We start from the raw sequence: 24,140 nt of genomic DNA on the forward strand, positions 1-24,140 counted from the left end.
TGTCTAATAAAGAACAAGGAACACGCGAGGAATCAAAAGGTAGAGATGTCTTGAATAGAGGGAGAAGTTTAAGCCTAAAATACTTATGGGGTAAAAAAATAGACTTGCAGATGACAAAGATGACAGGCTGCGTGCCAGAGGGCAAAAGAAAAATGGAATGGGAACAGATGAGGAAAGGACCATAATAACAAGAAGCAAAAATAAGGGAGATAATCGAGAGGGACGGGAGGGGAAGTCATAACTAGACTGGAAGGTAGGATTTATAAATATTGAAGGGCTATTAAATAAACTGGGTAATGAGGCAGTTATTAAAACGATAGAAAGTTTTGACATTGTGGCCCTACTAGAGACCTGGCGTGAGTTTGGGAAAGTGATAAAATGGAAAGGGTACGAGGTAAAGTATAAATCTAGGAGAAAAAAAAGCAACAAAGGGAGAGTTCCGGGAGGAATAGCGCTATTAATAAAAGAAGAGATTAACGAGCTAGTAGAAGTGATTGACAATCAGGTGGAAGAAGTAATCTGGGTCAGGTTTAGCAGGGGGAAGGAAAGGAAGATATGTATGGCCTTTGCTTATTGCCACCCACAGAACTCTGCCTACGCGAACGAAAATTTCTATGAGGAATTAGTTATAGAAGTGAATACCATAAGAGGGAAATTTGATGAAGATGGATTGTTGTTATTCGGGGATTGGAATGCCAGGATAGGAGAATTGTGCCCTGTCTACAGTAAAGAAGGTGAGATGACGATGAGGGTAAGAAGGCAAAGTGCAGACAAAGAAAGGAATGGGTATGGATCAAAACTATTGGAGCTATGTGCGACAGGCCAATTTTATATTTTGAATGGCTGGTGAGAAGGAGATCGAGGGGGTAAGCTAACCTTCATTACGGAACAGGGGGGGGGGGGAGTGTGATTGATTTAATATTGTGCACAGAGGACATGTTAGAGTATATCAAAAAGATACAGATTGGAGACCGGGCCGAGTCCCATCATGCACCAGTATGGGTAATGTTAGAAAAAAGCGAGGGGAAAATAGAGGATAAAAAGGAGGACGGAAAAGACATCACAGGAGCTAAATGCCCTTCTAGAAAAGGAACTGGATATAATTAGGTTTGGATGGGAAGAGGCACTGAGAGAAGGTAAGACTGATAAAGCGCTTGAATTAGTCGAATACCCAATTAAAAGAGTGGCAAAGGTGAATAGAGTGCCTAAAAGATCGAAGAACAATGAAGAGTGCTGGTACAACAATGAATGTAAAGAAAAAAGAAAGCAGTAATAGTGGCACTAAAAGAGTTTAGAAAGAAGGGAGGGTGCCAAGAAAGAACAGCGTTCTGCAACCTAAGAATACAAATTTAAAATCGCAGAGAGAAAAAGAATATGGATGAAAGAGCAAACAGAGCTAATAAACAAGGAATGTAAAATGAATCAAGTCGAAAGAGTATGGGACAGAATTAATAAAATCAACAAAGTAGGGGGAAAAGGTTAGCAAACCGAATATAGCGTACGAGCAATGGTTGGATTATTTTCGGGAGCTGCTAGGTGGTGAAGATAAATGGGAAAAGGCAGATATGTAAATGGCAGGAGGACAAAATCAAGAGGTACGCATCTCGAGGGAAGAAGTGATGAGGGTACAGAGTAATCTTAAGAGTAAATCAGCAGGAGGATGTAATGGAATAAATAACTTTTTTGGAAGGAAATAGGTAAGCACGTTCAGATAGTAGATGGTATAGTTAAACTTTTTAACAAGATTTTCGAAGGAGGGAACTACCCAAAATAATGGGAAGTTGGTGTAGTATGTCCTATTTACAAAAAGAAAGGACACAGAAATCTACCAAAGAATTATAGAGGAATAACATTGCTAGACTCGTTAAGTAAGGTGTACACAGGGATACTAGCGAATAGGCTAAGCGACTGGGCGGAGAGTCAGGCGATATTGTCAATCTACCAAGGGGGGGGGGGGTTAGGAGACGTCGCAGAACAACAGATAGCATAATGACCGTCAAGATGATCATAGAAAAATATCTGGATAGAAAAGGGGGGAAAGTGTACCTAGCTGCAATAGAGTTTGAGAAAACATTCGATACGGTTAGTAGAAGAGCTTTATTGGAAAAATTAGGGAACGTAGGGGTATCTAGGAAAATGATCTTAGCGATTGAAGCTATCTATAGGAAGGTATATTGTAGGGTTAGATTGGAGGACAATCGGTTGAGCAAACTGATAGAGTGTAAGGTAGGTCTGAAACAGGGCTGTAAATTATCGCCCATATTATTTCTCCTGTTCATTAATGACATCCTCCAGGGCCACGGTAGAGATAGCTGGGCGGTGCCAGCGGTAAATGGGCTTGAGGTACCAGGCTTAATATTTGCAGATGATGTGATCCTACTAGCCCTGACAGGGGGAGGCTTACATAAAAGCCTCAACATGGTTGAGGAGTTTGCAAGGAAATGGTCCCTGAAAATCAATGGAAGTAAGTCGAAGGTGTTGGTTGTAAGTAAAACTAAGAGAAGGAAGAATGAAAGGATATGGGCGGTACATGGAGAGAAGATTGAAGAGGTAAGAAAACTAGAATATCTGGGGGTAATTTTAAACAGGAAAGGAGACTGGAACGACCAAGTGAGGGCAGCGAAGTGGAAAGGAACCGCAGCACTTTCGGTGGTCAACATCCTACAGTCAAAATTCCCTGGTGTAAATTAGAGTCTGCAGAGAATGGTTTTGAAAACGCTGGTGCTAGGCAGAGCTCTGTACGGGGCGGAGCTATGGAGTCTAGAGGACAAAAAAGACATGTTGAAACAGATTATATCTAGGTTCAGTAAAATAATAATGCAAGTACCACAATGCACGGCTAATGCCTGGGCATGACTAATGTGTGAAGCTGATTGTGTGAAAAGAGTACTAAAATATTGGATGAGACTTAAACTAGGAGAAGGGGGTGCAGTCCTGCAAGCAGCATATATCCAACAGTTGAAACATATGTATAAGGGGTGTTGGTTGACAAGAGTTAAAGACTATCTGAATAGGATTGGTATGGGGTATATCTGGAAGACAGTCTGGCACGGGAAAGAGAGATGTAGACTGAGTGAGATAGTAGAGAGAGTTAAAGACATCCAAAGACAGCGCTTGGTAGAGGAAGGTAGGGAGAAGTGTTCCCTTAGCCTGAATTATGAAATCGCCAAAATAACAAGAATAAGCATTACCAGTGTTAACAGAGCAGAGAGAAGAGGAATGGTATGGTGGTTATTGGGGATGCATAAAAATAGGGGATGGATAAGAAGAGCGGACAAGTCACGGTGTATATTATGTGAAAAAGTAGCAAATGTTCTGCACTTGGTGAAAGAATGTGTGGCTGTAGATAAAGTGAGAAACAAACTGTTGAATCAAGAAGAGCAAACCATATTCAAGCAGGGGGATGATCATAAAATTATTAATTGGGTTGTGAAAGAATGGTTAAGAGCTGGTAATTTAAATAAATACTTATGTGCGGCAAAAAATTACGTGTGAGTAAAATAGAAGAAGGATCTGGTCAATGCTGCTCTTAGGGTTTAGGAGTCTTAGAGTTAGAAGTAGTTAGTTTATGACTCAACGATCTGCTATGTGTGTGCAACAAAATGGATCATGGACAAGTGTTGCTGACACTAATGATGAGGGAAGATATGTACCCCCATAGAGTGCAGTTAGGTTTTATTCTTAATATACATTATTATGTATATTGGATTAGATGTAAACCAGGAATCATATCGAGTAGGAGATAGTAGGAAGAATAGTATTAGTTAATAATTATAGGTACTAAGATAGAATTAGGAATGAGGGGAAAGGGGATTCAATATATAACCGTTGAAAAGGGGTGGGACGGGCCCACCTGAAAGATGTAAGTGCCAACTTAGTAGAGTTAGACTGGGCGTGATACGTTGCATGGAGAATGGTATCCCGCTCGTGCTGGGGGCCACCAAGCATGTTGTAAGAGTATAGGGAAGTAGGGTTGGTCCTTACATGTGGACTGATCATCCGCCAATGTGGGGGTCCACCCAGTAGTTTTAGTTGGTAGAAAAGAGAGCGGCTTCAGCTTTACGGGGCAGGCCGCAATGGAATGGTGAGAGGGACACACGGTCATGTGGTAAGTTGTGGGTGTCCTATTAGGGCCTAGTGGATACGGCCGGTCGTGACATCGGGAGGGCGGCTTCTTCTCACCAGGGGTGATGACATGGCCGAGCAGTAGGGATAGATGCTTAATTTTGGCTCTTGTTTTAATTTAGATTAGATTTTAGGGTTATAGGATTGGCCCTTTCATGTGGTATGGTCATCCGCCCATGTAAGAGGCCGTCAGTAGATTTAGTTGGTATAGTTATGCTTATACTGTTTTTCTTTTTTGTTTATTTTAATGGTTCCTTTTGTTACTAGTAAGGGTAACTTAGTAGAATTAGTCTAGGGTGGTGCCTTACATGGAGACTGGTATACCGCTCGTGTGAGGGACCACCAAGTTAGTTGACAGGATTGCAGGGTTGACCCTTACATGTGGACTGGTCATCCGCCCATGTAGCGGACAGCTCAGTAGACTAGTTGGTGTGTTTATAGAACTGTTTATAATTGTTTATTTTATTTTATGGTTCTTTCTGTTTCTGTATTCTAGCACTGTGAACATGTATCGGGGCGAACAGCCTGTTATGTTCAATGTTCAATAAGTTTGATAACAGCCTTATCGAGTATCAGTTGCTGCCTCTTCTTATCGGCATGTTGTCATTTGACACTGCTGCTGTGTTTTGCCGTGTTACAATGTTGTTGCACATTAAAACGTTTTTCAGCCATGACTTTCACTTCACACAACTTGCAAAATAGAACTAAACCGTCTGTTCAGAAATATTCTCTAAATACCTTAACAAAGCTTCGTAACTTAACACTAGTAGAAAACTTTTCCTTAGGCATACTGGAATGTGTGCTGGGATACTATTTACTGTAAATTGACGCTTGTGGAAGTGAAAGGAAGTTGAGGTTCTAATATCTGAACAAAGTCAACTGAGCGATTACCAGAAGTAATTAGCTCACTGCTGAGACAGGATTTTCCGGATTATTTCTGTCTCTACCTGGGAGACTTTTTTTTTTAATTTTCGGCTTTCGGTCTTGCGACCATGCAGCCACCTTACACATATGCATGAATAAGACAATAAATGGGGTACAGAAGAGAAGCATATGAGAAACAAATAAAACAGTCACGACTGAAAGAGAAAACACTTAGAAACATATTAAAGAACAACACTTGCTGATGGTCCGAGAAACGTTCATATGTTCGAGTTCCTTTCACGAAGATACTGAACTAGAACTAAATACACTTCACGCTTACAAGGGGATAATAGCACTGCAATACTGGTAGGGAGGGTGACTCGAAGTTCGTGGAGCCTTTTATATAGGCGGTTTTGAGCAACTTGATGGTGTTTACAAGCCAATATTATGTGGTTCAGATCTGCAACACACGACGACGGATCACAATCACACATGGGAGAGTTTAACACACGGATTCTATGTAAATGGCTGGGGTAACAGCCGTGTCCCAAAAGCATGCGGATGATGGATGTAAGGTGGCGCCTCTGAAGAAGCAAATATTGAAACCAGGGTCTTGTGGGAACTTCTGGTTGGATGATTGCATGATGTTCTCTTTGAGCCTGTGAATCTGTCCACTCGGCCGACAACTTTACGACAGATCGTTGACGTATTGGGGAGACGGGTTGCCGAGTACAACGGGTAGGTTAGGGTGAGGTCTATGACCTTCATTGTATGCAAAGGGTAATCCACTTGTATGAACAGCGTGATACCGAGAAGCAGTTTTGTGAACACTAGTTCACATTCGGTAAGTTGAAGATAATTTTGCACACCTACAGCTGTCGTCAAACCGCCGAAATATGACGATTCTACTAAAATAGCTCAAAATATGACCAAAAAATAGCCAAAACATGCATTTATATGACAAATGAAAATCACTTAATTGTGACGATAATCATCTAATTTGCACCGAAATCCAATCAGACAAGAAAATAGAGACAAAGAAAAAATATGACTTTTGTCTAAACAGCCGAGCTCGAGTTAAAAGCTTATAGCTCATGCTGATACCGACATACGTGGTGTCCGTTCTGCTGTAAGGAATACACAGGTTACGTTTAGACCTGTAGGAACTAAGCCAATATATATATATATATATATATATATATATATATATAATAAGAGTTTTGTCTGTACATTGCTCAGAATTTAAAAAGAATGGTATTTCTGCATCGGTCTTGTCCACAGTAACAAGGAAATGAACTTTTTACTTTTCCGTAATTTCTGTCTGTCTGTCTGTCTGTCTGTCTGTCTGTCTGTCTGTCTGTCTGTCTGTCTGTCTGTCTGTCTGTCTGTCTGTCTGTCTGTCTGTCTGTCTGTCTGTCTGTCTGTCTGTCTGTCTGTCTGTCTGTTTGTCTGTATGTATGTACTCGCATCACAAGAAAACGGCTGAGGAGAATTTAATGAAAATCGGCATGAAGAGTCGGGGAATGAGCCAGTACAATCTAGACTATAAATCATTTTATTCACCCTGGGTGAAATGGTAGTTTAGGGGAAGGCACCTAAAATTTAATTTTTAAATACCTATGTTATTGGTTCTGCTTGTTGTTTTAAGGGGCCTAACATCGAAGGTCATCGGCCCGTTATTGGTTCTGTCGAAGAGTACTACATAAAAGAATTTATAGAGAATACAGTTTCCGATCAGTTATGTTTTATTCAGTTTTACCGTACCGACTATGGTAAGAGTGGTATTTCAGAGTCGGAAGAAAATTAAATATGAAGGCCTACAACATCAAAAACTCATAAAATTGATAAACAATAACGTTACGTTAACCATTGTTTGTTGTGATGATCTTTGTCTCTTATGCTGCCACTCATCTCCGATAAATGGGATTACTGTTGCGTACTGACTATAACAGCCTGCCTGAATATTGGCGGGAAATAGCAGGGGAGTTACATAACTTTCTTCTCAAGCATACCATTCCTTTGGTTCATACATTTTCTGATACTGCTGGTACGTAACACACTGGTTCATCATAGTATTCCAGCTATTCGATCCCTACTCTGACGCACTGATTGGATTCATCGGTATGCAGAATTAACGCAATAATGGCAGAGGCTCACTTATAACATGGTCTAGAATTACAAGTTTGGCCTATTCCAAACTATAGCACCATAATTCACTAAATAACTCAAAATTCAACCCTAAAATGAGCCGTTTCTCAAGGAAGCTTCTTCTTCACTTTTATTAAATTCTACATTCATTTTATTCCAAATTAGCAGCCAAGAGGGGGTTTCTCCTCTGGCTTGGAGGAAAATTCCCCCCCCCCCCCCGCCAGCGTCGTGAATTGAGATTTTCCAACTCATCGGGTAAGTACTCCAAGGAAGCATATGAGTAAAAGGGCATAGTTTTTAGTTTTGCCCTGGGATTCTTCGCCCCTCCCGCCCCCCCCCCCCGAAAATGAAAGAGTGTTTACGGGTCACGGCTGTCTGCGGCCTGGGCATTCCAGCTGTGGAACTGTGAACTGTTAGATCGACAGCGTACTACTGTTCGTTAAAAGTGAGAAAGTGTGTAGTTTTTTCATTATCGAGTATTTCATATGATAGCAATCCTTTTACTGTAATCGCGACATTCCTTCTGGCGTCGTTGTAATGACATGTTGATTTCAGATGGGAAAACCACCAAGGCAGTCTTTTTGAGGTTGTAAAACTGCAGATGGAGAGTGAGAGTCTGCCAATATAATGAAAATTCCTCAACTGGATAGTTACTGATTATAGGCAAGAGGACCTACCATTACATTGAAAATTCTCTAACCCAGTCTTCACATAAAAATAAAGACGTTTGGTGACTTCCCCGTCGCGTTTCTAAGGTAACGTTAAGAGCTGTACAATTTAATACAATCTTACTCACAACGTGTTCAGTATAATAATTTCGTGTGGTAATTTCTAGCCGAGTGCAGCCCTTGTAAGGCAGACCCTCCGATGAGGGTGGGCGGCATCTGCCATGTGTAGGTAACTGCGTGTTATTGTGGTGGAGGATAGTGTTGTGTGTGGTGTGTGAGTTGCAGGAATGTTGGGGACAGCACAAACACCCAGCCCCCGGGCCATTGGAATTAACCAATTAAGGTTAAAATCCCAGACCCGGCCGGGAATCGAACCCAGGACCCTCTGAACCGAAGGCCAGTACGCTGACCATTCAGCCAACGAGTCGGACAACGTGTACAGTATCTAACCTATAATTCTGTATACAATGTAGTATTCCGTAGCGAAACACGGGTACATCAGCTAGTTATCGGATAAACTTGAAAGTGAATAAATTGGATCGGAAACATACCTCTGGAATCTGTTGGCATAAATTATAAGCTTGTAGCTCGTACTTATACGCGGTCTCACTTCTGCCATAAGAAATACATAGGTTACATTTTGAACTGTAGCAACTAAACCAATTATCGAATAAACATGAATGGTGGAAAATTGGATCGGAAACCTGCCACTGGAATGTGTTGGCATAAGTTATAATCTTGTAGCTCATGCGGATTACGAAATATGCAGTGCCAGTTCTTCCATAAGAGACATATAGGTTACGTTTAGACCTCTAGCAACTAAACCAATTATCGGATAAACATGAAAATGGGTAAGTTGGATCGGAAACATACCACTTGAATCTGTTGGCGTAATTTAAAAGCTCATGCAGATAATACAGGAACATTATTTTATCTATTCCGGGGATTCTCACTCTCCCGTTCGCCTGCGCTGCGAGCCTGTCTGCCGCCAAGCACTTTCCGTACTGCGGCCAGCGCGTGTTTTCGCACAAGATTTCCTGTACGTTATGAAGGTATTACGTATATACACACGCTTACGTAATGAAAATGGCATTGAACAACACACTGAGCACTAAACACGTGAACACTTGACTAAACTGAACCTTACTCGGATAAGCTCTCAGCAAACCGCATAGGATGGGAGCTTGTTGTCCATCAACATCAAATCTGGTCTATTTCTTGAGGGACTGCAGTCAATAAAATTGTACGATCCCAGTAAAGAAGATGTTATTGTCCTGTTCAGGCACAGGTTCAGGTTAGTATTTATAATAGGGCTGTCTATCGGATGTTAGAAGACCCTGTTTCACTGCGAATTTCTGATATAGAATCTTTGCAAATGAATTGTGTCGAGCTGTGTTTTCTGTGCTTGATAAACTTATACAGCCTGATGTGATATGTTGAAATGACTAGATTGAATTTCGTCAGTACCGACAGTGGTCATCTGAAACTGATGTGTCCTTTACTATTACTTTCAAGTGGTTCCAGGTGGGTATTACTTGATCTTGAATTGCCAACATGAAGCCTCCCACCTCAGGAAACTCTTGCTCAGCAGTTATCCAATAGTTTGATGCTTGTATATCGATGTAATCCTGGCCAACCTCATTCCAATGTCTTCCATGAAGTGGTTTGCTCATCCATATGCTTAATTTTCCTTCGTTGGTAGATATGTTTTCTGGGCTTCAGTCATTGCTAAGGCACAATGATGTTGAGTTGTCTGCCTTGCACATTGCTTGGTGTAATATTGTCTCTTTCTGATTGAAAAATGCTTGCTGCTAGGATTGGTTGTTGATGTCCACTATACCTTTTCTGCCAAAGCTTCTGGGGAGTGTCGTTCTTTCCGTTGATGACTTTGGGTGATGTCTACCTGCTTTAGAACCGGGCGAGTTGGCCGTGCGATTGGAGGCGCGGCTGCTTCCTTCCAACTCCTAGGCCTTTCCTATACAATCGTCGCCATAAGATCTATCTGTGTCGGTGCGACGTAACGCCACTAGCAAGAAAAGCCCTCTTTTGTCATCAGAACTCTACAGGTTCGTTTCAAAGCTTCCATGTTGGTGTTACTCCACTTTATAACATCGAATTAATATCCCGAAATCGGAACAATGTAAATTAGGTGTTGATCGCTTTGACCATATATTTTTGCATATTAGTTTCTTTTGGATCTTGGGAACTAGATTGGCAAATTACTTTCGTCAATTCCAGTTTCATTTGAGTTTGCTCAATACGGATAGCTTGCCTCATTCCGCGTCATCCACGTGGTTTAGATGGCAACAGTGGGGTTAGGCTTTGTTAAGATGGCAGCACTGAGGTTAGCCACGTTCACTTTTTCAAAATCCGCGCCCACGTGGTTAGGACCTGTCAAGATGACAGCTGTCAAAAGCACGTGGGTGTTAAATTCCGCGCTCCACGCATTTAAGTTGACAGCAGTGAGGTTCCGGTCTGTTAAGATGGCAGCAGTGAGGTTAGCGATGTTCACTTGTCCTTAAGAGTGAGGTTAGGGTCCGTCAAGATGACAACTGTCATCTTGGCAGCTGTCAAAAAGCACGTGGCCAAGCACGTGGCTTTGTTTACAGACAATGTGACGTCACGGGGTCAATGACCTTGGCTGGGGTCAATGACTTCGGGTGCTGACTAAGCAGTAAAATGCTGACTCATGATCCAGAACCGGTCTTTGCTCTCCTTTCCTTCAGTTTCTCCTTACTTCTACTTACAGCCATTTCTAATTCTATTTCTTTCCAACCTGCACCTCCTTAGTCTCTTTACTTCTCTGTTATAATAAAGGTACAATACCTTTTTTCATATTCCTCGACAATTGCTTTAAACCGATCCCAGAGTATGTTTACGTTTTTATTTACAGTTTTTCAACCGTTCATATTCCCTTTTAAACTCCCTCGTGCCTGTTTTATCAGCTATATGGTACTGCCTAATAGTCCTATTTTTAAGACCTTCATTTATATCACATTTATTTTTAACTACGACAAAAACGGCTTCGTGGTCACTAGTACTATCTATTACTTCTGTTTCTCTGTAGAGCTCGTCTGGTTTTACCAGCACCACGGAATATTATTCCCTCTAGTTGGTTCCATCACTTTCTGAATCAGCTGTCCTTCCCATATTAACTTATTTGCCATTTGTTGGTCGTGCCTCCTGTCGTTTGCATTACCTTTCCAATTGACATTTGGTAAATTGAGATCACCCGCTGCTATCACGTTCCTTTCCATACCGTTTCCCACATAGATGATTATGTTATCAAATGATTCCGAATCAGCGTCAGCGCTACTCTTCCCGGTCTCTACACTCCAAAGACATAATGTTGCCTATTATCTTTAGAGATGAGCCTTACACCTAGAATTTCATGTTTTTCATCTTTAACTTGTTCGTAGCTTACAAATTATTCTTTCGCCAGAATGAATACTCCCCTCCTACCATTTCTATCCTATCTCTGCAATACACACTCCAGTTCCGTGAGAAAATTACTGCATTCATTATATAATTTCTCAGCCATGATTCGACTCTTATTACAATATCTGATAAGTATATATCTATTAACGAACTTAATGCTTAATCAAGGATGTGACCCGACATTGCTTTCCTGATGAACTTAAAGTTTTAAATCATGCATTTTTAGTATTTAAAATGTGCTAACTAAATCCTTATAGTCGTGTTTCCATAGCAGGCTCATTTTCCATAGTTAGTCTGGATTGACTCAATCCATCAGGAGGCTCCTTTACAGAATCTTCTAGCTGGCTGGATTGATTTGTACCATCTGGCGTATTATCAACAGTACGCTCGTTTTCATCTATAGTCAACGAAACCAACAATCTTCCTCAAGAAAACATTACAAACTACTGAAAAGAACAGGAAGGGAAAAACAGTAAAATTAGTAGGGTCTGGATGAGGTCTAGGCTCAATGTCTTAAACAGGAACATAAAAAGAAATTCCTACAAGACTGACAAATTACAAATAAAACGATGCATTTTCTAATTTTGAATGAACTCTTGTAGCATGAATGACACAGTTCCCCTTAATTCAATACTGCAGGTATCAGAATAGATAACGTGATTAACTCTCAATAATGTCATAAGTTGAAATAGTACACTTAAGGAACGGATTCTTTACTGAAATAATGTCATATTTTGAAATAATACAATACGAAACGGAGGAGTTGGGTTAATGTATTCAATTCGTACTGTCCCAAGTCTAAATATTACGTTATTCGTATATAAATCTCTATACTTAAGTTCTTCAAACTGACGTCATAGCACACAATATGACACTTTTGAATTAACAAACAACACCTTTCACGTGCAGTGTCACACCTCAACTGAGATAATACAGTATTGCTGTGAATGAAGTAATGGAATTGCCATGATGCAGTAATGTCACTACTGCTTTCTAGCGGTGAAATAATGTAAGCCCAGCTGTGACGCCGTTAGTTAAAAGAGCAAACGAAAACATATTGAACCATGTGCATAAGTAAAAAAATGTCGATTTTCTGAGATACAACAGTGTTGTATTTAATAAGCGATGTCTCAGAAATGAAATGAATGTGATATCAGATTGTTTGAGTTGAAGAATCTTTACCAACCAGTCATGGGGCACTGAATCGAAAGCTTTTCTCTAGCCAGTGTAGGCCATTGAAACATTTCGGTATCTTCTGTAGGCACACCACTGAGTCAATTAAAAGTTGTTCTTTGCATCCCGTGGAGATCTTTCTGCAGATTTTTTTACTGCTCAGCTGTGATGATATTTTGGTCACAATGTATGCTGAGGCTTAAAGTGAGACAAGATGTTATCCATTTATAGAAACTCGGGATTCATGTAATTGGACTGTACTTAACTGGATCTTGATGGTTGCGTGGATCTTTTGGCAACAAATACGAAATGCTTTGGATGAGGAAATGAGGCATTTTCCGGGTGTTGGATGACCTTAATAATAAGTTCACTTAATATTAAGTGTAGACATGTGAATCTCTTTAACTAGAAGTTCTACAGCTTCTCCGGTCCAGGAGATGTCCAGTTCATTACATTTCGCAGGACTTCTTTTATTTCACTGATATCAAGAGGGTGAAAGTTCATGCTCGGAAGATTTTCTCAGTGTTTTTCTTCCTTCCTAATTAGTCGAAACTGATGTATCCGACAGCTGTGGAAAACTGTTTACACCAAAATGGAGTTACCTGCTCCCTAGTTGGAAATGATCTACTACGTTCGTGCTGTCTGTTTCAGGATTATGTAGAAATTCTTCTCTGATCTACAAAATATGCCATTCTCCCTTTCCGGTCTCTGCTTCTGCTTCTGGAAAGTCTGGTTGAAACTATTGATAATTTCTGCTTCAGAGCGTCCAATCATTGCCCAGGTATTCAATTTATGTCTTCCACTGAGAGTGGTTTTGATGTCGCTTGATGACATTGGCACAGAGGGAGTTGGCTGCTGCCTTCCCAGTCCTAGCCCTTTCCCATCCTTGCGTCGCTGAAAACCTTCAATGTTTTGGTAGGACGTTAAAACCACTAGCAAAACAAAGATGACATTTGCAACTAATCCTTTGAGCTTCTTTGTGTCTGCACAGTTGGCAAATTCATCCCTCGCTATGTCTCTGTGAAGGCATTCAATGCGTTGAACTAATCTCCTTTCCCATTCTGGGACTGACCTGTTAATTCTTCTTTTATTGACTGCTCGTACGGTTTTGACTACTGCAACTGTACCGCAGGACTCTACATGATAGAAGTCTTGTAAGTTGATAATTATTGAGAATTACGATGGAATAATCTCCCGGTTCAATCTCCATCAACTGTACAACTTTTCATTAGGCGTTAATCCATGGCAGCGATGGTCTTCGCATTGGATCAGTTCCTTCAAACTGAGTTATTGCTCTTCCCATTTCAATATCAAATTCTTCAATGCGGTTTTCATTCTGTTTCCGGTTGGGGTAATGGAATTATTATTATTATTATTATTATTATTATTATTATTATTGTTGTTGTTGTTGTTGTTGTTGTTGTTGTTGCTTCAGTGACTCAGGTGGCAGCGCGCCGGCCTCTCACCGCTGGGTTCCGTGGTTCAAATCCCGGTTACTCGATGTGAGATTTGTGCTGGACAAAGCGGAGGTAGGGCAGGTTTTTATCTAGGTACCCGGTTTTCCCTGTTACCTTTCATTCCAGCAACACTCTCCAATATCATTTCATTTCAAATGTCAGTCATTAATCATCGCCCCAGAGGAGTTCAATACGCTTCGGCAGCCGGCACAATTACTATCCTCGCCGTTAGATGGGGGCTTCATTCATTTCATTCCTGACCCGGTCAAATGACTGGAAACAGGCTGTGGATTATAATAATAATAATAATAATAATAATAATAATAATAATAATAATAATAATAATAATAATAATAATCTGTTCTGTGATGAAGGATCCAGAATCGAGTTTACCATTAAATAGTGCTTAATTGAGAGACTGGGCCAGTAGATTTGCTCACGTGTTGAAGAACTCCTTTGCTAGACAAAATTCTGGAACTTCAGTGACCTACGGTCCTGGGACTAAAAAGGACGTTTAGATTATTATTATTATTATTATTATTATTATTATTATTATTATTATTATTATTATTATTATTATTATTATTCTGAAGTGGGACCCGGGACCCGATAAGGCCTATTAGGTAGTAACACGGCCATTTTACTGTCATCTTTCGAACATTAATTTCTCAGAAAATTAATCACTCTGCACATATAGTACGGTCTCTTTATGATGGTGTGCTGTATAATATTAGCTTTGTGATTTCCCATTTGCACACCAAGCAGATGCTGGGGCTGTACCTTACTTAAGGCCATGGCCGCTTCCTTCCCATTCCTAGACCTTTCCTGTCCCATCGTCGCCATAAGACCTATCTGTGTCGGTGCGACGTAGCAAATAGCAAATATATATATTAGCTTCGAAGTCATTAATCTTTTGGATTGAGATGTTCTTGTGAATAGAAAAGCTATGCAGTTAAATGACGTATTTTGTGAGTGTTTTTTGGGGAAAGGATTGGCCTCATCTCCACCACTTCTAGCTACAGTGAGGCTGATCAGCACGATATATCTTGATCCAAACTATGAACTGAAATATTTTGCGTAGTCCTGCTAGTAACAAGCATCCAACCATCCATCCATTTTTTTATAGTTTAATAACAAAAGAGTAATATCTGTCCGGACGACTGCTGAGTTATCTGTCCGTGTCCTTGGTAAACAAAGCAATATTGGTTTCATTGCCCCAGCGAGCGTGTAACGATAGCCGACCACAATTTTTTGTCTGGTTGGCTTGCGGTTTTCTCCTTCCGTCGTGACCGTTCGTTGCCAGGATTTTAACGTGGAAAGAACTGCTGCTCTGAACAATATATTCTGAATTAATGCTGAGTGTAAGGAAGATTTCAAGTAATCAGTATAACAAATCTGGGATGTTTAATTGGTAGCGCTGCTGATGATGATAATAATAATAATAATAATAATAATAATAATAATAATAATAATAATAATAATCTAAACGTCCTTTTTAGTCCCAGGACCGTAGGTTACTGAAGTTCCAGAATTTTGTCTAGCAAAGGAGTTCTTCAGCACGTGAGCAAATCTACTGGCCCGGTCTCTCAATTAAGCACTATTTAATGGTAAACTCGATTCTGGATCCTTCATCACAGAATGCGTGTACGCAGTCGACTGAGCCAGCTAATATGAATCACAATGCTCCAACGTATAGAAATATTACAAGGTATTATTATAAATTATAGCCATGGCGCAACAAGCTTTTAAGAGCAATTGCCTGCCAAGACGGGTGCTGCCCAGCCTGATGACCTGCAAGTACTGGATCGAGTGCCACGTGGTCAGTGTGACGCTGTTCTCGGCCATATAACTTGACTTTCTTGAGCGGATCCGCTGCTTCTCGTATCAGACAGCCTGTCAGTTGGTGTCACGAGGCTGAGTTAACCGTGTTCCAGCCCTCAGACCGAATTGAAAACCCTGGACTGGCTGGAATTCGAACCCGCGACTTCCGTGTAAGAGGTAGGCACGCTACCCTTACAATGTCGGGCTGGCTATTAAATCTTATAAATCCCATAAAATCACAAATAAAAATGTACAGTCACTTTACAAAAAATGAATGGTATTGCACAAGTTCCTCGTAGGCACATCTAAGCATGTAGGTAGAAGTTCATCGAGTATGGTTCGGAGACTCCTGAAAACATTTTGGTTGTATGGGTAACGTTTGTCGAATTAGGAATTCAAATTCACATTAGCTCTTCTTAATACGCTAAATTAAGGAATTCATACAAAGAGAACCAAAAGTATTCGGACACCGCAAACTTCTTAGGCCGTTTACTCGTAGAGTGACACACATAGTCTATGTAAGCTTGAATACACAACCATAAAAAATATCGGACACTTATACCTTCATGAAGCACTGATGAAAGTAAGGAAAACATAAATAAGAACATTAGAAACAACAGTTAAATAAATAACGGTTTCTTTCCACGCGTCAAAAGTATTTGGACACTGAGTGTTCCAATGACGAAAAAAAAAAAAAAAACCACACACACACACACACACACACACACGCTTTATCCTACTACATTGTTATTTCAGTACTGTGTTGGCATATTATTTAGCTTTGGCAATTGCTTTTAGCCTGCTAATATTCAGCTTCCCCACACCAAGTGCACTCGTGCAGCCCCATTCCAAAGCAAATTCCAATCGCTTTTTCCTATTCGTTTCATACTTAAGGATTACAAACACGGCTCTCTGTGCTCGCAGAAACTGCAATCTTCGAGCACTGAGACCTATTTTTTTAATATATAGATCGGTGGTTGACACGCTTATCGTATGGTGTGAGGATTTGTGGTGGTCCCGTTCTTGGCTTGTTTTGAACGGATTTGTCTATTACATCGTAAACAGTTTTTAATAATGTATTTTTAGACTTTTTTATTGATCATTTTCCTTATTTTTCTAATTCTTTCTTTGTTTTCCTTGTATTTTCTGTTTTAAGGACGACACACACAGTGGAACACTGGAAATAACCAATTAAGGTTAAAATCACCGACCCAGCCTTCGCCAATTGCAGCTGCCCTACAGTACATAAACTCCGCCTTTATGCGAATGACAGTTGTAAACATATTCCGGGAGCAACGTACCGACAAGCAAGGATGACAGACTTTAGGTAGTCAAATTTATCACAATATTCCCTTGGATATTGCAGGAATGAACAAGAATTATTTTCATGGTCCGTGGCAAACATAAACGAAATGAATAACTAAGATTAATTAACTATAAGCAACTTAACTAGCAACGACATATATGAGGTCAATGGTGAAACATATCTTTAAAATGCACAAAAACAAAATGTTCTGAACGGAAATCGAACTAGCGATGTTTGGATCTGTCTATGTCTAAGCCTCAGCCTGGCAGAGGTACGAAGCGGCCTGCTGTGCATCATACTACTGAACTTGGACGGGTGAACCTGATTACACGTGACATACAGCGAGAATCAAAAGTATTAGAACACTTCAGCATTTTCAATGTAAATGGTAATATTTCCGCTCCTATGGGTATGCAGTGAAATTCGGCATGTCAGGTGTATTACTAGTGAGCTTACTTCCAAGAACAAGGGAATTTTTTTACTAGTCCCTTTCATATCTCTTATACTAAACACCAATTGGAGAAGCTTTATCGGAAACACGCTGAAGAAGCAAAGAGGAATTCTGTATGCCGTCCACGCCTCTCCTTGAGAGCCAGATCGGTTCCTCCTGGGCGACGTAAAGCCACATTTTTTTAAAAAAACCTCCTGGAAGCATTGGAGGAGAACCCCTTCCGCCCTGAGAGCTTTCTCTTTCTTTCCTGTTGCGATGAGATGCAGAATTCCGAAATTACATCGGCCCTAGGAAGGTCCATTTGACCGAGGACCAAATAATTGATCGCCCCGCAGATACTGAAATTCGCGTGCGAAGATGTAGTCATCAGCGATGAGTTACGTTTTTCTTGGAGGTGCGGGTCAGATACGCGAATATGGCAAAACCCACCGCTATGTAGGATGCTAAATACTGCACCCTTTTCATGATGACCTGGTCGATGATTTCTTCAACCTGGGTTCTGCCTCGGCTGCACTGAAACAAAAATACTCACCTTTCATGACCCTCTTCCTCAGGGGTGGTGACGTTCACTGCATTGTCCGGGTGCTCTCGCGATAGGGACATAATGTTCCTAGGCTAACTAACTATACTATTGAAATAACTAAACGATTGGCTCAGACTGAGGTTTAAAAAATGTACATAATTTATTACAAAAGAAAAATTGGTGATTGGTGATTAACATTTTTATGACATAAATACAAAAATATCAATTAAGCCATGTGTGTGTGATGTGACCGGTGTAAGTGCCAGATAAACCAACCACAAACATAAACAAAAGCAAATGATTCCATACCAGATGAATTCAAAGTTGGATAACGATGGCTAAAATGACTTATCTCATTAATTAAATACACTCAAATGTAATTAATCAAATGCGAATATCCTCAATGTAATCACGTCATTTACAAATGAATGACGTAGACCCATTGTCCCTGTAACTTTAACTCAGTGAACTCATTCGTCTGAATCTTGCATGAAAACTGTTAATGTAATCGTTCACTTAAAAACAACATTATTCTTTACCATTTACTAAGTATTAATAGGGTTACACATATTATGTGACTCAGAACATTGCATAATTCCTGGGATTAGATAATCCTCTTTACCAACCTCACCTAAAAGAAAATTAGATCAATCTATACATTTATTTGCTGATCTCAGATGGCTGAATGTCTCCATCTGACATTTCAAAGTTATTCAGAACAAAAATTGACAATAAATAGCTATGTTAAGTTTTCAAATTTAATGTTGACATCACTGTGTAAAAACATAAGATGGGAGGACAATTACCTCAAGTAAAATTTGAGTATCTAATCAACTGAAAAGCTATTGCATTTAAAATATTTCTACCTGACAAATGTTGGTCACATTCGGTCTCCCAGGGACCCCAAATTTAGCGTATTTAGACATGACAAAATATCTCTCACATATTCACTATTTCTGAATGAACTCTATTTACTTCAACACATAATCAAAATAAAAATTATCATAAGGTACGCTGCTCAGTGATGTCTAAATGATTATGCTTGCTGTATAATATTTAATCAAAAAGTGACTGAGATGTTGTTTGGTTTTGTGGACGCGAGTTGTCATTGCCCTAACCTTAAATTAAACACAGAGAAAATTATTCCGTCATAATCACAGAAAAGCTGTCTACAACTCAAATTAGAGTCAGTCACCACCTATGCTAAATAAAAGTCCAATAAGCAACATACATCAGAAATAAAGGATAAGAATATGCAAATATTCTACACTAATTTATATACACACCGATTCACGCACATAGTCGAAATCAAGACAAGATTTAAGTAGACAGTAATTTACATAATCCTACATCACGTGTTGCAATGATACATTCATTGAAATCAGCGGCGACAATGACCTATATTTATGTTATTCATGGCTGTCACTGCTCAGAAAAAACAAAAAACAAAACAACAACTCAAAGGACATCTCGTGGCAAAATGAAGGGCAATACTCAAAATCACACATGACGCACAAGAAATCTCTCGGAAGACGTTAATACAACCCCAATTTATAGTGGATCTAGGCCACATCCCAAACTTTCTAAAATTTCACAAATGAGGAAAAATGGAAACCATTTGATATTATTATAAAACATCATCTTATCTATGCTGTACGTGTGCCTTATTTATCCATCATGCAATTAAATTTCCGATGATTAGTTGTGCTGGCTGATCATTCAAACTTAGGCCTTTTACATCGTAGTATTGAGCATTTCCTTAAGTCCCTAATTCTCCACTTATTCTAATTAATCATATCATCGAAGACATCAAATTACACTCAAAGCCTCGAGTACATAAACAACTGCGCTACTTTATCATATTCAGAACTACGCGCATTTCTTATATCTATATTCGTATTATCACTTCTCTCGCAGCTTAGCTGCTGTCGTATAAATTATGTCCTTCTTTACTGTCATCTTATATCACGTGATCCCCAGCTAAACCGCTGACCTAGAAATATCTCTTTTATTTCTCTCAGGATGCATTCACGGCGAATGCTCATAATTCTTCTTCATAATGGGCAAAACTAACGTTCAACCATCCACAACCAATTCATCAACTTGGGTGCAGCAACAGTAGCTTCTTTACATTTATTCCTATTAAAAGGACAACAAACAATCTCACTTGGTTTCCACGCCTACCCTGCTCATTGGAGATCGGGAAAAATATGTTAACATGACTATCACAATCGCAAGTAGCGAGATTGCACACCACAAAATAATCACAACATAAAAAAATCTCCCTGCCGAAAATAAATTTGTATCACCACCATTTGCCTTTGCTGGCAGGACCTAGTGTTTACAGTGCACTATGTCTTCTGGTATGGGCTAGAGTAATTTTGTTACTTTCATTGATCTGTCTCTGTCTTACCCTTGGCTTTGACAATATGAAAGTGACTGAGGTATGAGTGATGCTAGTAATGCCATTCCTTATGCAGCCAGTCCCTACTATGAATGATGTGAAAATGTTGCTCATAGGGTCGGTTGGTGCATGCATTTCAGTGGGCTTGGCAGACTGATATGTAATAGCAACTTCTGGCTCGGTGAGGAAAGCAACGGGAAACTACCTCATTCCTCATTTCCCTAGTACGCCTCTTCAGTGATGCCTAGGCCATCTATGACAGCTGATGGCGGAGCTGTTGAGGATCCAACCAACCTTAGGGCTGAAGACTGAACATACATACATACATCATCACCATAATTTACCACATTACACCACAAGAATAAAAATCTCATTACGCCACGATAATAAAAATTCCTAGAACTTCTCATATTTGAATGTGTCATCCAATGGTAAAAATCATCATAATGAAATATAAGTTACTCGTAGTTTAAATGCTGGTGTGGAAATATATCTCCAGTACAATACAACCACCCTTATACTTGTGCGTGAACGGTAAACAAAGCTATCTACAAGGTGGCGCCTGTGACGTAAATGCTACATGACCAACCTTAAGTGACCATTAAATTACAGATCTAAAATCTTATACAACTCGCGTCCTAAACTAATTGTATTTACATGATTAAAATGAACAACATCTTAGATTGGTATTTTCACTTACTGACTGTAGATATGCCGGTCGTTTCTCCCATCGTCCCAGTGGCTATTTTAGCTTAAGCCATGCCCGTAGAGACGTAGGATGCCTTTATAATCCTGCTGTATCCAGACATAATTGAGATGTACACTTATTTCACACACACGGCACTGGATCTTGGTGCTTATACACTAATTACACATTTTATTTTTTAGATTACCACTATAACTGACATTATTGGGCTTCGCATACGATTTCATTAATACACTGACCACGAAGACATTACGAAAATATTCCGTCGCCGTTCTGCACAGGTGGGCAAGAGCTATCCCCTGAAGTAACGGTATCACACTTTGCCTACCCCCTTCACGAGGTTTCTGCTTGTTTGTTTATACTTCGAGGTCAGCCACATAAGATTCTAGGAAATCTGCTAAACTGAATGAATTGTCTGTAAATTATACATTCCTTTTCTGGCAGCTACCTGACTTGACCAAACAGTAATAGTCACCAAGTCTGTCCTTTCGTATTTTGTGGCTTGCCGCCGGTTTTGTATTGAATCTGCCTTATATTTCTACAAGAGTCCTTGTAACGTGAATGTTAAAGTTTGTGCGATAAAGCATGGTATTTATACCCTGTTACAATGTTTGTAATGCTTATTGTCCCAGTGCAATTCCTATTCTGATTAAATACCTCCTTTCCTTTGAGAACTGTGCCCTAATAATCTTACGTTACTTGTCAGCGTGAAACGCTTGGAAGTTAATGTTTCCATCATTGTCCAGGAGTTATCACAAGGAGTTCTCCTGATTAACCCAAAACCACATTCTTTACTCTTCTTCCCTCCACTTCTGGGATTCCATTTCAGAAAGCTTCCCAGTCACTTTACCATGCCTTTCCAGGTTATTACCGAAATCTTCCCACGATTTCTTCCATTTTCTCCGTTTTTGAAAATAACACAATTCATTCTCCGTGTGTTTTCAAAGAGGTCTTCTAATAAATTAAGTGTGTTGTGGAGTATTCATTCTATGCATATTTAGCAAGCAAGCAAAACCGTCTCCGTACAGGCCATGAAGGCCCTTGTAGAAGTTGAAGGTAAAGCTTTACACATCCATAACTTAGACACAAAGTGTATAGAGTAATTAACTCTATGCATTTTTGTTTGGGGTACTATCAAGTGTAAGTTATGCTGTACGAGACTCCTGTTTCTCAATCTTCTGTCACGAATCCACACAGTGAATGAGCTACTGAGCACACAGCTACACGTCTTTGAGCACAAGCGCTAATTTCTGCACCGCCAATTTAGGCTCTGTGTAATCAAGTTGAAGGTCGACAGTTCGAACACCGTTTGTAATTTAATGCTCAGGGGCCGATGACCTAGATATTAGGCCCCTTGAAACAACAACCATCATCATCATAGTTTAATGCACGTTGTGGTGCTCTTGTTGAAGGTTGGAAGATGCTTCTTCACAAAATATGGAACTCACGCCCACCATTTTAACTGAAGTGTTGTTAATGTTGACACCCACAGCACGCAAACCATGCATTTCTAGACATCGGTCCCCGCTTGAAATAGGATCGGTTATCCGTTCTTTACATCATATTAAGCGTTGTCGTCGTTGTTTTGAATCACCGTTTGTTTGTTTGTTTGTTTGTTTGTTTGTTTGTTCGATTGATTGATTGATTGATTGATTGATTGATTGATTGATTGATTGATTGATTGATTGATTGATTGATTGATTGATTTTTCCTAAGACCAAGGTTGGTTGGATCCTCGAAAGAGCTGATGGTGTTACTAATAATGTTCAACTTATACTTCAGTCACTTCCATATCGTCAACGCCAAGGATGATGCTGAGATAGAGGAATGAAGATAAGAAGCTACATCTAGACTATACCAGAAGACACAATACACTCTACTCGCTAAATCTCACCGGAGATGGAGCTGGGTGTCTATCAAGTTGTATTAATTGTCAGTTCAATGGAAACGCAAGAAGGAACCATTTGAGGTAGCGCCGAACGTAGGTGTATAGTTTTCCATGGACATTTTTGTCGTTAGTAAAGCTCTTTTCAACAGCATCAGTGGGCTCATCAAGGTCTAGGAATGTCCAAACTTGACTGGCAGTGTAAGCTGACTCCCACCTGGAGGGTCTACAGAGTATGAATTGCATCACGTTCCATCGCCAACGGATATCTAATACCTGCACGTCTTCAACCTTGTAAGGTATCGACTGAACTAGTCCTGAAAATGATAGTCCTCTGTTCTTTATATATCGAGTTGCTAAAGCAATAATCAAACATTACTTTCTGATATTTTCCATGGTCAAATAATGTTATTAGGTACGTATATGAAGAAACTAATGGAACTAAATTTTATAGACTTTTTCATATTGTTTAAACATATAAATCTGGTCGTGCTAAAAGGGCTTTATAGATTTATTTAAGCCGCTATGTATTGTTTCTGTTCCCCGTGGTGTTTTGAGTTCTCATTCATTTGATACTGTGTTTTCTATTGTTTTTTTTTGGGGGGGGGGGATACAATGCTGTAAATATTGTGATATCTTTCGATCAACTTCATAAACAGTTGACAACATAAAACTGAATGCTCCCGGTATATACATATTATGTATTTAGGAATACTGTTATAATTTCCCTTTATGTGTTTTGTTATTTGTGCTACACTGTTAGAGTTTTAGATTTTTACAGTACATCCTTTTCGGTACTTAGATTTTATTCAGATAACCTTTAAATTACGTAGTGATGGTTTATTTATTCATTACTATGATCATGGGCGCCCGCAGGATCTTTTCCAGGGGGAGGGGGGCACATAAAAAGAAATGAAATAACTACACTCTTAATGCTTATATTTAGAATGCACGTGATACTTCTAGATAAAAATGTTAATGTGAGTAACTTAATGATTTGTGTTACGAAGTATCCTACAAGTTCCTCACAATAAGTACCGGTAATATTTAATTGCTGATAGTGTAAGTACTTCACTGGGTACTTCATTGGTCTCTTCTCTTATTAAGACATCAACTTTTCAAGAAAGTACTGTATATGCCAGTTCTGTGTGAAATATTTAAAGGGAAACCA

The sequence above is a fragment of the Anabrus simplex genome, chromosome 7 (assembly GCF_040414725.1).
Source record: "Anabrus simplex isolate iqAnaSimp1 chromosome 7, ASM4041472v1, whole genome shotgun sequence".
Lineage (NCBI taxonomy): Eukaryota > Metazoa > Arthropoda > Insecta > Orthoptera > Tettigoniidae > Anabrus > Anabrus simplex.